General features: G+C 41.7%; 1 protein-coding gene across 5 annotated transcripts in view; it reads left to right on the top strand.

Moving 5' to 3' along the window:
- Positions 1–15,431, top strand: part of FARP1 (FERM, ARH/RhoGEF and pleckstrin domain protein 1) — a 277,276-nt gene that overhangs the window by 182,885 nt on the left and 78,960 nt on the right. The gene's annotated exons all lie outside the window — the stretch shown is intronic.

The raw sequence follows: 15,431 nt of genomic DNA, 5'->3' as shown, positions 1-15,431 counted from the left end.
TTTCATGGCTTCACCATTTCCTTATCATACTTTTCAGGAATGTGTTCAACTGCAAAATTCAGCAAACCCACCAGTGATGACTTTAATAGATATTGTTACCAGTGGTGCAAAGAAAGCCCCCTACACGAGCGTTTACTGTGTGCCGGGTGCTTCTAGTCCCTGTGGACACAGTGGCGAATGTGGCCCACGTCCTTTATAAAGCCAGGACCAGCAATCTTTCTCTGTAAAGGGCCAGATAGTAAATACTGTAAGAGACTTTGCAGGCCAGAGGGTGTCTACTGTGACTGTTCAGACCTGCCCTTGGGATGTGCATGAATGGGCATGGATTTGCTCCAGTAGAGCTTCATTTATAAAATAGGAAGCTATAGTTTGCCAGCATACGCGCTAGGGAGTATTAACTCTGTACAAGGCACCAGAAATAGGCTGATGTGCAGTATTTCATTTATTCCTGCTCATTTATCCCAACCCATTATACCTCCTTTCTCTAATAAGAAAGATAGGGCTTAAAGAAGTTAAGTCATTTTCACAAAGGCACGCAGCTAGGCCACGATTGAGCCGGAATTCAAGTTCAGGTCTGTCTAAATACAAGCCCACATGCTCTCAGTCACCATTCTGCTCTGACTGTATCTCTAGTTTGCTCTATGTCAATTGAAAATCACAGTTTCACATAATTTTTTTTAAAAGCTAAATTCACATAATTTTACATGATGAAAGCTAATTTCACATAATTAAAAAAATAGGTGGTTGTGACAAAATGGATCTGTGATGTTAGATGGGGTGGTGTAAGTGACTGGTTTGGGTACAGGGGGGCTTCTGGGGTCCTGGCCATGTTCTGTTTCTTGATCTCAGTGCTGTTTCCGTGGGTGTAATCAGTTCCGTGGGTGCAGTGAGCCAGTGGGAAGGGTACAGCTCAGAGGTAGAGTGCATGCTTAGCATGCACAAGGTCCTGGGTTCAATCCCCAGTAGTGCCATATTAAATAAGTAAATAAATAAACCTGATTATTTCCTCCTAAAAATAATAATAATAAAATAAATTTATTTTAAAGAAAAAGCAGTGAGCTGTACACTTACAACATGTGCACTTACAGCACGTTGTGTGTATAGACACAATTTCCAATAAAAGTGTACCTTAAAAATACAGTAAAATAATAACACAGGAGCAGAAATAATGACCCAGAAGCACCCAGAGGCTGGCTGATGGACTCTGTTTTGAAAGAGCCAAGGACAGGTCTTGATTGCATGCACTGAGGGAGAGCCACTCACGGTGAGAGTAGTAAACAGTAGCTGGTTTCCCAGGAGGTGGGTTTTTGAAAGGATCAAACATGATAATATCTGTTGGCATGTAGCCCAGTGTCTGGGTCCTGTATATGTGGTGTTCAGAAAGTATTAGTTACAGAAGCTATCATCATCATCATTTTCATCATCACTGTTTTTTTTTATTGTGATCAGAAACAGATAACATGAACCTTACTGCCTTAACCATTTTTAAGTAAGCGTACAGTACCTGAGTGTTAACTGCCTTCACATCTCTGATATGCCTCTAGAACTTTTCATCGTGTGAAACTGAAACTCTGTACCTGTCAGCTCTCTTTCCTCCTCCCTCCAGCCCCTGCAACCACCATTGTACTTTCTGTTCCTATGAATGTGGCCACTTTAGATACCGCATATAAGTGGACTTGCAGAATTTGTTGTTTTGAGTCTGGCTTATTTCACTTAGTGTAATGTCCTCAAAGTCCACCCTGTGCTCCATCTGTGTTGCAATGCGTGTCAGAATTTCCTTCCCTTCTGAGGCTGATGAATATTCCATTGTGTGGGTGTACTGCATTTTGCTGACTTACGTCATCATCTGTTGCTGGCCATTTAGGTTGCTTCCCCCTCGGTTGTGAATAATGCTGCAAGGAGCATGGGTGTGTTGTCATGATTATTTTAAATACCACTGTTGTGATTATTACCTTTGCCAGGCTTCCTTTGGGGGGCTGCTCACATATCTGACAAACCACTACGAAGCTGGGTTGGTCTCAAAATGCCCAGGCATGGCTGTCAACTGGTTTTACCCATTTTTCTGTACGTGATAAATGAGAAACGAATTGTTCCCCCAAGGTCCCCGGCATGCAAGGTCATGGACCTGTGTCCCTAGGTGGGACGTTCAGGCAAACTGAGTTGCAGCTCAGCCTTCTGCCCGCTTCTCATCATTTCTACCATGTAACTAGACCACATCAGAGCATTCTTCAGAGTAAGGGTTTGAAAAAGCTTAAGGGGAAATCAAGTGATTTCCATGGCCTAAGATGTGTTTCTCAAGATTGGAAATAAACTAGTGATAATTAGTAAGCAATCAGTTGTGCCCTACCCTCAGTTAGACTTGCCCCAGGGCTTGTCAGTTAATAGAGTTGATGGCTGTCTTTGCATGCAAGCTGGCTCTTGAGTGCAGGCAGTTGCCCCATGGAATGGCCCCACAGGAGCAGAGAAGTCTTTGAATCAGCTTTTCTTCCCTCACTGATTTGGCTTCCCATGGCAGAGATGCTACTGAGCTTAGGAACCAAGACCCTGTGCTTCCTATGCCAGCTGACAGGTAGCTGGTAAAAGGCCAGGGGGACATTCAGTTGCCTCTAGGGTGGACTCAGAGAGCTCACTGTGCTTCAGCCTCTGCTGTGTGCTGGGGACTGTGCTCTAAACTGAAACGCACTTGGTTCATCCTTCAGATTAGGGGTCGACAAAAAGCCAGAGTCAACGTGTTAGGCTTGGCAGGCCACGCCGTCTCTGAGGCAGCCGCCCAGCTCTGGTGCTGCAGTGCAGAGCGGCCGTGGATAGCGTCAGTGAATGAGGTGGTTGGGTTCCAATAAAACTTTATTGATGGACATGGATATTTGAATTTCAGAGTTTTCATGTTTCATGAAGTATACTGCTGCTATTGATTTTTTTTTTTTTTTTTGGACCATTTAAAAGTATAAAAGCCAGTTTTTGCTTTTGGGCTACACCAAGACAGGCCATCGGCTGGATTTGGCCCGTGGACCTCAGTTCACACCAATCTTCACTTTATAATATTTCTCCGAGGTAAGTATTTTATCATCCACGTTTTACAGTGAGCAAATTCAGATGAACTGTCTGACCAGGCGTATGACCAGGACTCCCACGCAGACCTGTCAATGCAGGTGCTCTCTGCTTCCCTCGGCTGCCTTCTTCACATCGCCCCATCTCAAAGAGCTGCACAGGTCTGGCCTGCAGCAGAGACAGGTGTAGCCATAAGATCTATATCATAGGTCTGTTGCGGAAAGTGGGAAAAGCTACGTTCTGGCCTGTAAATCTCTGTTTAAACATTTGCTTTGTCATTTAGCAGCTGGGTAGTTTCTGAACGCCTTTGATTTTGTACTTTACCTGAAAAATGGGATTAATAAATGACTATTTTACAAGGTGATCATGGGGACTAATTCAGATACTTTACAAGAATGAGCCCAGCAGGATTCCTGGCACAGCAGTTGCTCAGATACCTGTTGTGTTTTGTTCTCGCATCCTAGCTCAGAAACCCGTGAGGCCGCCCACCAGTCTTCTATGAAAGCTGCAGTGTTCAGTGACCTGAGAAACAATCCTGGTTTTGTATAAATAAATACTGGTGAAGCTCGGGAAGAAGATGGGCACCTTTTCATTCATTTTGTAATCTTTATGCCAGGAAAAGTGTTTTGCCATTGGCAGGTGTCTTAGCTCAGACTGCCATAAAAAAATACCATGGATGGGTGGCCTGAACAACAGACATTGATTTCTCTCAGTATTGGAGTCCGTGATCAGGGTATCAGCATGATCAAACTCTGGTGAGGACTCTTTCTGGCTTGTAGACAGCCACCTTCTCACTGTGTCCTCAGACTGCAGAGAGCGAGAGACAGAGACAGAGAGAGATCACTTCATTTTCTTATAAGACTACAGCCCTACTACATCAGGGCCCACCTGTATGAACTCTTTAAACCTTAATTACCTTCTAAAGACTCTGCCTCTAGATACAGTCACATCGTGGGTTAGGGCTTCAACATAGGAATCTGAGGGACACGATTTAGCCCATAGCCACATGCACGCTTTCTAGGGCAGGAGGTCACACAAGGCACTGCTGCTTGGGATGACAGACACCCCTCACTGGTGGTTTCCAAGCCCCTCTGGGGTCTGATGGGCCTCCTTCATCTCTGCTTAGTTGCAGCCTCCTGACCTGGCTTCTCCCTGGGGGCCTGTGGACATCTGAGACCAGGAGGGGCTCTTTGTGGAACATGCCAGGTGTGAAGTATGAGGTGTACTGCAGACCCAAGGACAGAGGACAGTTTGGGGGCCAGCAGAGGTGGTGTGATGGAGCAGCCCCACGGTTTGATCCAACAGTGGCCATGTTGGCAGGGCAGGTGCCAGGAGAAGCAGTGCTTTCCTCCGGCCGAGAGTCGGGAAGGGCAGATCACTGGAAGAAGCACAGCGGTGGAATTTCACAGAGAACAGTTTCACTGCCCTGAAAACCCCCTCTATCCCTGTGCTGAGCCTTCTCTTCCCTCTGAGCCCCTGTAGCTGCTGATCTTTCCCTCCCGAATTTTCTTATTTTCTCTGTTCTTGGTGATCTGGCATCGGGAGCCTTGCTTGTGGAGGAGAGACTGCCCTGGTTCTAGCAAGTTCTTAGAGATAGCAAACGGTTCCCCTGCCGGCACACCTCCCATATTGCAACCAGACCAATATAGAGCCCACACCCTGAGTCACCACTTTTGTCTGGCTTACAGACAGGAGACAAAATTCCTCTGCCGTCATCATCCCAGGGCCAGATAGCAGACACCCGGAGACAGCTCTACACCCCATGGCCTGCTTAGATGAATCAAGTTTAGCCCATCGTAAGCTGCTTACCCTGACTTACCTTGTCTTTCCCCAGCAGGTACAGTCAAGGCTCCTGCCTATGCTTTCTTCTCACCCTTTCTGCCTCCTGACCAACCCTGGTGCTTCCCCATGTGGCCCTGCATGGTGTGGCATGTCCTCTCCTGGGGAACCATGGGTAACAAACTATCTTCTCAGTAGCAGTCATCTCCCAACCTGTTGGCCCCACCATCTCTGAATAATGAAGCCTAATTGGGTTTAAGAAAATATATGGAAATAGGTTTAAAAATGGATAGTCTTGAGAAGATGGAAGTGGAATCATAGTTTTCGGACCTTCCCAAATCCAAGATCCCACATAAAAACATCTACTTAGCAAAATCAAAAACCCACAGACAACATTTGTGGCAAAACTAGGTGCCAGAGTGTAAGCCCTAGATCCCAGAGTACAAGCAATTGCAAACAAAACATCAGCCAAACATAAAGTCTGCGTGCTGTCGAGGTCGTACAGGAGGAAGTAGGGGGAAGCAGCAGGGCATCTGTGTGGACCAGAGAAGAGAGCTCCCAAAGAGCCACTGGAAATCACGGGGGGACAGTTTGAGAAGATCAGTGGAAACTGTGAGGCCTGAAGGGGCTGGAACAGTTCAGCTCTAGTAACAGACCTTTCAGGACATATCACCGCTTAGGAGAAATTGTAGAGAGTAGGACTGAAATTGAGCTGGGTAAGGGCAGTAGAGAGGAATAATAGAGAAGAGGAGGGAAATAGAGCCAGGAGATGTTAGAAAGCAAGCCACCATATTTAAAAACATTTTTTATTGAAGTATAATTGATTTACAGTGTTAGTTTCAGGTGTACAGCAAAGTGACTCAGTTATACATATACATAATGTATATTTTTTTTCTTTTCAGATTCTTTTCCATTATGTGTTACTGAAAGAAACTGAATGTAGTTCCCTGTGCTATACAGTAGGCCCTTGTTTATCTATTTTATATATAGTAATGTGTGTCTGTTAATCTCCAGCTGCTAATTTATCTCCCCCTGCTCTCTCACCTTTGGTAACCATAGTTTGTTTTCTGTATCTGTGAATCTGTTTTTGATTTGTAAATAGAATTTGTATCATTTTTTTAGATTCCACATATAAGTGACGTTATATAATATTTGTCTTTCTCAATCTAATTTCACTCAATATGATAATCTCTAGGTCCATCCATGTTGGTACAAATGGCATTATTTCATTCTTTTCTATGGCTGAGTAATATTCCATTGTGTGTGTGTGTGTGTGTGTGTGTGTACACTACATCTTCTTTATCCAGTCATCTATCAGTGGACATTAGGTTGCTTCCATGTCTTGGCTGTTGTAGATAGTGCTGCTGTGAACACTGGGGTGCATGTGTCTTTTCAAATTAGAGTTTTCTCTGGATATATGTCCTGAAGTGAGATTGCCTCAAGCCACCATATTTTTTAAGGCTGCCCAAAAACAATAGAAGGGGAAGCTTTGGGAGGTTAGGAGAGCTACTGTAAACTGTACCTTATTCTCAGAAGGTTAGGAAATAATTTTCTCATAAAAATGAGTTATGGAAAGGTATCACAGTCATAATATTAAAAAGAAATACATGGCTTAAATGTGTTCTTCCTGACAACACCATGTATGGCCCTGCCGAAGAGACCAGTTGGATCCAGCTGCCAAATTGCACTAAATATAAAGGATAGAGGAACATATTGAACGGCACCATGTGTGTGCAGTCTGCAAAATCCAGCTTCTGGGAAATTCTACAGCTCAATGGACAAACTATAAGGAAAAGAGAGGGATGCAGGAAGAAGCTATAGGTGAAAAGATACTTGAATGACACAACATTTTTGAAACTAGGGAAGACTAAACACTAGTGTATAAAGATGCACCATTCGGGTAAATAAAACATCAAGGAATGTGCATGGTTACTGTAAAAATCTAGATAGTGGTTACTCTTAGAGCGAAGGGATTGTTTTTAGAATGAGGGGTCTGACAGTTCTGCTTCTTGACTTGGTTGATGGTTACAAGGGTGTTTGCCATTTAATAGTTCACTAAGCTATACATACGTTTTCAGTAGTTTTAAGCATCTGTTATTTTAACTTAGACAGTTTTAAAAGGGAGGAAAAAAAGAAAGTTAAAACAGAAGAAGCAAACTATAGATTAAAGAGGGAAAATCCAATTAAGTAACCAGAATACCCAAGTGAAATCCTTTGAACTGAATTTTTTTAACTAATGCAAATTAAACAAATGATTTTAAATTAGTTGAAACCAAGTAGTTGATGTGTTACAATTACTATGCCTGAGGTCTACTGCTGAGCCCTTCTTAAAAAATAAAGGTTCCCAAAGGTTAAAATTTCCCTTTGGGCAAAGGCCCCTTGAAGCCCCAAGCATTATATTATAATATTAAGTCTTGGTTTTATTTCAAAACTTTCCTTTACATGTATCTGGGATATCAAATACTGCCTAATGAATTTAATACACTCATGCATAAAGATAGCTTTCTTTATCCATTTCATTTCATACTTTGGTTTATAGATCTGTCTTTAATTCCTTTTTATTGAAAGCTTTCCTTGTAAATAAATAAAAACATATCCTCAGAATTTCAGTTCAGATTTTATTCATGCATTCCTTCAGTGGTTTATGTTTTTTTATTTGTTTTGTTTTGTTTTTAATGGGGGTTGTAATGCAGGGGACCAGACTAGATTAAGAGAGACTTAATGGACATAATCAGATATGAAGCATGGTCCTGGATTGGAGATTAGTTTTGGCCAATCACAGTAAGGACATTCTCTATTCACATGAAGGAATTTGAATATAGCCTCTGTGTTTGGTGAGATAAAAAGCTTACAGAATGGAAAGATGGAAATCATTGATGAAAAAAATTAGCTTATAAACAGTATGATCTTATTCGGGTTTTTAAAAGTGTGTGTATGTTTATACACACACACATCACTCATAGAAAAAGATGTGGAAGGATATACACGAAGGCAGCGGGTCTTAAGGCACAGTCCCTAGGCCAGCAAGCAGCATTAGCATCACCTGAGCAAGGCAGATTCTCAGGTCCTCACCCAGACGAGGAACCCTGGAGCAGGGCCACGCATTGTGGGTGTTCTAACAAGCCCTTAGGGTGATTGTGATACGAGATCAACTCTGAGAACAGCATCACTAAGGTGTTAACCAGTATCTCTTGGTGGTGGTCGACAACTTTTAAATTCTCGCTTATCTGAATTACCTAATTCTCTAGTGTACATATAGATGAATTATATACCAATAGGTTATTTTTAAATTAAGAGGGTTTTTTTAGGAGCATTCCACAAATTTTGATGTATTGTGTTTTCATTTTCATTTCAGTTTAAAATATTTTCAAATTTCCCTTTGGTTTCTCCTTTGACACATGTTTTTTAGAAATACGTTATTTCATTTCCAAATAGACAAGGATTTTCCACAGTTCTTTCTGCTATTGACTTTTAATTTAATTCCATGGTGTTTGGAGAATGTAGTCTGTATGACATGAAGACTTAAAAATAATTTACTATATCTCTTTTATGGCTCAGAATATGGTTTATTTTGGTAAATGTTTTATGTGCACTTGAAAAGAATGCACATTCTGGTGGGTGGGATGGAGCATTCATTCTGCATCAGTTAGATCATCTCCATCCTTACTGAATTTGTGCCTACATGTTCTATTAGTCACTGAGTGAGAGGTATTAGAATCTCCAACTAGAACTGTGGATTTGTCTATTTCTCCTTGCAGTTTGATAAGTTTTTGCTTCATGTATTTTGAAGTTCTGTTCTTAAGTGTATAAAAAGTTAAAAATTTGTATATACTTTTAATTAATTGACTCATTTGTCATTAAGAACTTACCTTCTTTATCCCTGATGATATTCTTTATTTGAATTCTGCTTTGATACTAATGTAACCATTTTAGTTTCTTAAAATTATTAATGTTAGCATGATACTCCTTTTCCATCCTTTTCCTTTTAATTTATGTGTGTCTTTACATTTTCAGTGTGTTTCTTGTAGTCAGCAGAGTTGGGTCTTGCCTTTTTATCAAATCTGACAAAATCTTTGCTTTTTAATTGAGAGTGTTTAGACCATTTGCATTTAGTGTGATTGTTGATATCATTAAAATCAGTCATCTTGCTGTTTGTTTTCTATTTATCCTATAGCTGTCTTACTTTTTCCTGTCTGCCTTTTGATTAATTGAATCCTTTGATGATTCTATTTTACTTTCCTTGTTTGGTTTATTAGTTATAGCTCTTTGATTTGTAACTTTAGTTGTTGCTTTAGGGTTTATAATACCCATCTTTAATTTATCACAGCCTGCCTTCAAGTGATACTATTCCACTTCACATGCAGTATAAAAACTTAAGTATTATTCTTCCATTTTCCACTTTTTGACCTTTTTGCTACTGTTGAACAGGTTTTTGTCCATATGTTATGAACCCCACATTACATTGTTATTATTTTTGTTTATCAGTTATATTTTTTATTGAAGTATAGTTGATAACCAGTTATCTTCTATAGAGATTTAAGTAGTTTAAATTCTTAAGATGTATATTAACCACACAGTTGACATTTTGGTGTTCCTCAGTTCTTTGTGTAGACACAGATTTCCATCTGATACCATTTTCTTCCTGCTGATAGAGGCCTTCCTTTAACATTTCTTACTATGTGGCTCTGCTAGTGATGAATTCTCTAGCTTTCATGTTTGGAAAAGTATTTTGCCTTCCTTTTTGAAAGATGTTTTTTGCTAGGTGTAGAATTCTAAGATGTTTAGAGTATGTTAAATCTTACACCATTTCATTCTCACTTACATTGTTTCTGACAGGAAATCTACTGTCACCTTTATCTTTGTTCCTTTGTATATAATGTCTCTCTTTTTGTTTTTTTCTGGCTGATTTTTGAGATTTTCTCTTTATCACTGTTACCACAATTTATGATGTGCTTCCATGCAGTTTTCTTCATGTTTCTTCTGCTTGTGGTTTGCTGAAATTCTTGGATCCATATAGATTTATAGTTTTCATCAAATTTGGAAAAATTACAGCCATTATTTCTTCTAATACTCTTTCCCCTCCCCTGCCATCTCCTCTCCTTTAAGACTCCAATTATAGCATATTAGGCTGCCTAAAGTTTTTCTTTAGAATTTAAAGTTCTTTGATGCTCTTCTAATTTTTTGGTAATTTTCCTTTCCATGTTTCATTTTGGATTGTTTTTATTTCTAGGTCTTCAAGTTCATTAGTATTTCTTCTGCAATGTTTAATATGTTGTTAGTCTCATCCAGTGTGTTTTTCAACTCACACCACATCGTTTTCATCTCCAGAAGTTTAGTTTTGATCTTTTAAAAATCTTTCATATTGCAACCTTTTGAACATAGAGAAAACAGTTATAATCACTGTCTTCATATCCCTTTTTACTAATTCTAACATCTGTGTCAATTCTAGGTCAGATTTGATTTTCTTTTTTTTTTTTTTTTTGTCTAATTATGGGTCATATTTTCCTGCTGCTTAGTATGTCTGATGATTTTTTTTTTAATTGAATGTCAGATATCATGGATTTTACTTTGTTGAATGCTTTGGAGTTTTGTATTCCTATAAATGTTGTTGAATTTGGGGGATGCACTTAAGTTATTTTGGAAACAATTTAGTTCTTTCAGATCTGGCTTTTAAGACTTGTTAGTTAGGACTGGTGTAGTGTATAGTCTGGGGTGAATTGTTCCCTACTCCTAAGGGACGACCCCTCAGCCTGCGAATCATGAAGTCTTCTAGTTTGGCTGGCGATAAGAGGTAGTAGTATTTCTGGCCCTTTGTGAGCCTGTTACCTCTGATCCTTCCTTCTTTTTTTTTTGCCCCCATCTTGTGTGCTTTCTTTACAAGCATGCATTGATCAGTACTCTGCTGCTTCCTCAAGGGTAACCCTCTGTACTCTCCTAAATGCTCTCTCCTCTCCTGTGAACTCTCTCTACCTTGATCCCCTGCACACTCAGCCCCAGCTCTTCAACTCACGGAGCTTGCCAGGTTCTGGCTGTGTTCTCCCTCCCTGTGCCATCACCTGGAAACTTGCTCCAGGCAGAGGCTGGCGCATTCGTAGCGATCATGATTTTAGTTTCTTGTCTCCCAGGGATCAGTGTTTCTCACTGGTGACCCAAATCTTCAGAACTGGCATGTGCTTTTCTTCTTTTTCTTTCTCTCTTTCTCTTTTTTTTTTTTTTTGATTGTTTCATGTCCAAAGATAAATCTAGTTCCTCTTATTCTATTTTGACCAGAATCAGAAATTTCTAAAAATTAATAGGTTTTTTAAAAGAAAACCACACTTAACATATAGCCATATGTAAAATTAATAACATAATTAAGGTCAATGTGAAAAATTATATTCATACAAAATATTACAAAGAAAAACTCCATTTCTTGTAGGACCCAGTCTGCAGAAAGATTCTTTGGTTGCAGTGAGTTCTAGACACTGGACAATTGTATCATATTTTATCTGGTTCCTATATGTCTTACAGTTGATGATGAAATGTTTTTGTTGTATACGCTTGATTTTTAAATAAGAAGAGGAGAGATGAACTTTTGTTGAGTCTTTTTAGAGGAGCAGCATATTATGTTGCAGAAAAAGCACAGATGTGGAGTCAGACGGGCTTGCAGTGGAATCTCAGCTGTTTGACCTTGGGCAACTCAAATAAGCTCTCTGAGTTTGGCTTCCTTCATGTGTGAAGCAACCACATTGTTGTGAATATTAAATGAGAGTGTATAAAGCACCTATTAAATGCCTGGCACACAGTGGGTGCTTAAGAAGTCATCTCTTCCCTGTGCCCCTTGCTGATGTCCTGTAAGTGACTCTTTTAATAAGACCCTTTGTGAAATAGCTCAGATGTTTCAGTTGCCTGCAAAATCCGTCTGAGGTGTCACTCACCAAAGTAATAGGGGAAAAGATGTTTAGGGAAAGAACAGAATGCATTTGGGGACAGTGATTCGTCTTGCTTTGCCTTTGATACCAAGGCATTAAAGCATTTCTTCTCACTGACCAGTATTTCAGTGCAGAGAACACATTCCAAAGGGGGAAGGTAACATTCACAGGGGATCAAAGGAAAATAGGGAGGCTGACTGATATGTAGGCAAGCAGGGGAAGACGGGGCTGGGCAGCTGTGTTGAAACTAAATTGTGGAAGATACGTGTTACAGGCTGCATTGTCTCCCCCCACCCCCCCACGTGTATGTTAAAGCCGTGACACTCAGGACCTCGGAATATGACTGTCCTTGAAGACGGGGCCTGCAGAGAGGTGATTAAGTTAAAATGGGGCAGTTGGAGTGGGCCCTAGTCCAGTCTGAACAGTACCATTTTAAGAGGAGGAAACTGGGAGATAACTCAGGAGACACCTGGGCGTGTGTGCCCAGAAGCAAGGCCTTGTGAGGACACAGCCAGGAGGCGGGCATCTGCAAGCCAGTGAGAGAGGCCTCAGGAGAAACCAGACCAGGGACGCCTTCAGCCCCCAGAACTGCTGTTTTGGCCTCTCAGTCCACAGTCCTTTGTTACGGCAGCCTGAGCAAACTCTGACTTACAGGCCCTCGGGCCCCAGCAGGGGACGTTCCATGATTCAGTGGGTCCTCCTGAGTAGGAATGGCATTTCTGGAAGCCCATTCATTTTAAGCAAATCCCTCTGCAGTCAGGTATGTGGGTCTGTAGCTGTGCCCTGGAGGCCAGCAGCATGATTTTAGTGAGAACAGGGATGTATGGCTTGGTTGAAGGGGCTGGGGAGGTGAGGTTAGAGATGGATGATTACAAGTCTGAGCCTCTAGAGACCCACTGGCAGGAAAAGAAAGATTATGGGGCGTTTGTTGCCTTTTGAACTCATCTGGAACTTGTTTCTGTTCTGCTTAGGTCGAATGAACAAGTGATTTGTCTAGGATGACCTGGTCCAGTTCAAATGCTCCCCTGTAACCCTCCCTATAAATCAAACTTGAATGCTTTCACTCTAGCCAAGCAGCAACCCTATTTTCCTTCCCGCGCGCTCCAGCTCATCCATTTCTAGTGGTTTAGGTCCTCCCTGTGCAAGGCCTTCCCTCTCAGCTCCACAAATGCCAGTCTAACCAGTAAACGGAGAGGTGCTTGCAGGCACCGCATTCTCACCCAGGCCAGTTTAGCTGTGACGTGACCCAGGCCTTGGAGCGCTCTGGCTGCAGAACTCGACCCAACGGGCTAATTCAGGCCAGTCTGATGTTCCCAGGCCTCCATGTTCGAAAACCATATGCTCAATTGGCTCAAATTGGTGCTTGTATTTGATGCTTTCCACAGAAATGCCAAAACCAGAAGAGAGATGTTTTAAAACAATGCCTGAAATTGGCAGCTACACTGACAGAGCAGAGCTGTTCTGTCCCGCATGGCCCGCAGCCATTTAGGTGGGCTCTGTGGCAGGGCTGGCCATGGCGAAAGATCTCAGAGATGGCTCCCCTGAAGCAGCCCTGGAGGCCAAAAGAGCACAGGGTGGCAGGCTCGTGAGCGGGCACTGGGCAGCCATTGGGAGCCCTCTAGAATTCTCTGGTTAATTCGCTCTGACATGCAGACACAACTGTGTCAGACCTTCTCCACCTGCCTCAGTCTTCTTGATGTTCTTCCTTCTGGAAACACGGCCATCCCATGGCTTCCACGACACAACTCTGTCTTCTGTTCTGTCCTCCTGTCCGGTGGTCGATGTGTCATCAGTGCTGATGCTTTCCCCCCCCCCGGGACTCTCCCAGGCCGGCCTGTCCTCCGTGGAGTCGGAGTTTTGGATGAGTGTGTACCACCATTTCCAGCCTGTCTCTTCCTCACGAAATCCAAGGGCACCTCATACAATGAAAGCATCTAGAACCCTCCGTCCTGGCCCTCTTCCAGTGCTCCCTGTCTCAGTGGGACCAGCATCCATCCAGATGCCTGCAGCAGAAACCTCAGTGTCATTCTGGTCATTGTCTCCTCTCTCGACCACCATTTCTAGCCCATCAGTAAATCCCAATGTATTTTACCTCTTAAATTTTTCTTGAGTCCACCTACTTTTTCCCAATTCTGCTTCTGCCCTCCTGGCCCAGAATACCATCCTTTTTTTGCCTGGACAATTATAGCCGGTAACCTGCACCTAGTCCGACCTCCTCTAGCTGGTCTCACACTGCCAGACTGATCTTTTAAAAGTACAGATGTGATCCTATCAGCCCCATATTTAAAATCCTTCCCAGTGCTCTAGGGAGAATGAGAAAGGATCTTAACATGGCCTTGGTGGGATCTGGCCCCTTCCAGACCCGCCAACCTTGTTATGCGGTCATGTTGGCCTCCCATCACTTTAAGTCACCTGGACAGGTGTTTTTACTTCTTGTCTTTATATGTTCTCCTCACCTCTCTTCCCCTTCGGATCTCAGCACAATGTCACATTCAGGGAAGCCTTCCTCCTGCCTCCTCCCCACCCGAAACTAGGTCAAACCTCTCTATCCTGACACTCACAGTCCTCTGGGACTCACCTTTGTTTCCTTTGTCTCAGGTGCCTCTTTTGTTAGGAGAGTTTTGGTACTTGTCTTTCTCACTAGACCGTGAGCTCCATGAAGCGGGGACTGTGGCTGGTCTCCCATCGTAGTGTCCCAGAGCCCAGCAGGGGGACACAGGGATGTGTTGTTGAATGAGTAAAGGGGTTTCACTTCCAGTGGTCTGCATCTCAGTTTTCTTATCTATCAAATGGAGATGTTTTTGCCATCTTTTAAGATTCTTGGGAGGAAAATAATGTGTCTTGCAAATAACGATTGTTGTTTTGGAGGATTACTCTCAGTTTAAGGTCGAGGCTTATACATAAGACAGTGGAGATGGTTCTAAGTCAACTCATGCTTTTTTTTTTCATATAAGAGTGTGGGAGAGGATGGGAGATACAAAAATGAGAATTTCATTATAAAATCGTATTTATTTGAAAAAGTAATGGGGAAGATTAACCTGAATAAGATGATACTTAAAATTTTTACTTTTCTCATTATGAGAATTCTGAGTGATCGTTTAAGATAATTTGGATAATGTAGAAAGACTGAAGAAAAGGCATCACCCTTCTGCATTGGTAATGTGTCATATAGACACATACTATATCATTTAATTGTTTATTTTTAATTTAGGCTATTGTAAAGTTTTTCACTATTATAAAAAATGCTGCAATTAGCATTAAGATAATTGCATAAATCTTGATTACATAAATGCATAATTTACCAAAGTCAAGTTACTGGATGCAAGAGTATGTGTATAAATACTTTAAGGCTTTAGATAATTATTCACTAATTATTTTTCAGAAGTGTTGTAGCAATTCATACATCCACCAGGAGTAAGAAGGTGCCCATTTCCTTGCACCCTCGCCAAACCTCAGGTTTATAAAATACAAACATGCACTGCAGGCAGGCATATCTAGATGTGTATTTAATGGGTGGAAATGGCATTTGATTAAACTTGCACTTGTAGTGCAGATTACTCATGAACTTGGGCATTTTCTCATTAGCCATGAACATTTTTTCTTCGATCAGTTACCTGTTATTCTTGGCATAGCTTTCTTCAGGAGCGTTTCTCTTTTTCATATTTATTTATAAAACTCTCTTTCCATTAAGCC

This window comes from Camelus dromedarius, chromosome 13, assembly GCF_036321535.1.
Source record: "Camelus dromedarius isolate mCamDro1 chromosome 13, mCamDro1.pat, whole genome shotgun sequence".
NCBI classification, from domain to species: Eukaryota; Metazoa; Chordata; class Mammalia; order Artiodactyla; family Camelidae; genus Camelus; species Camelus dromedarius.
This window is presented reverse-complemented; position numbering and strand designations above follow the sequence as displayed.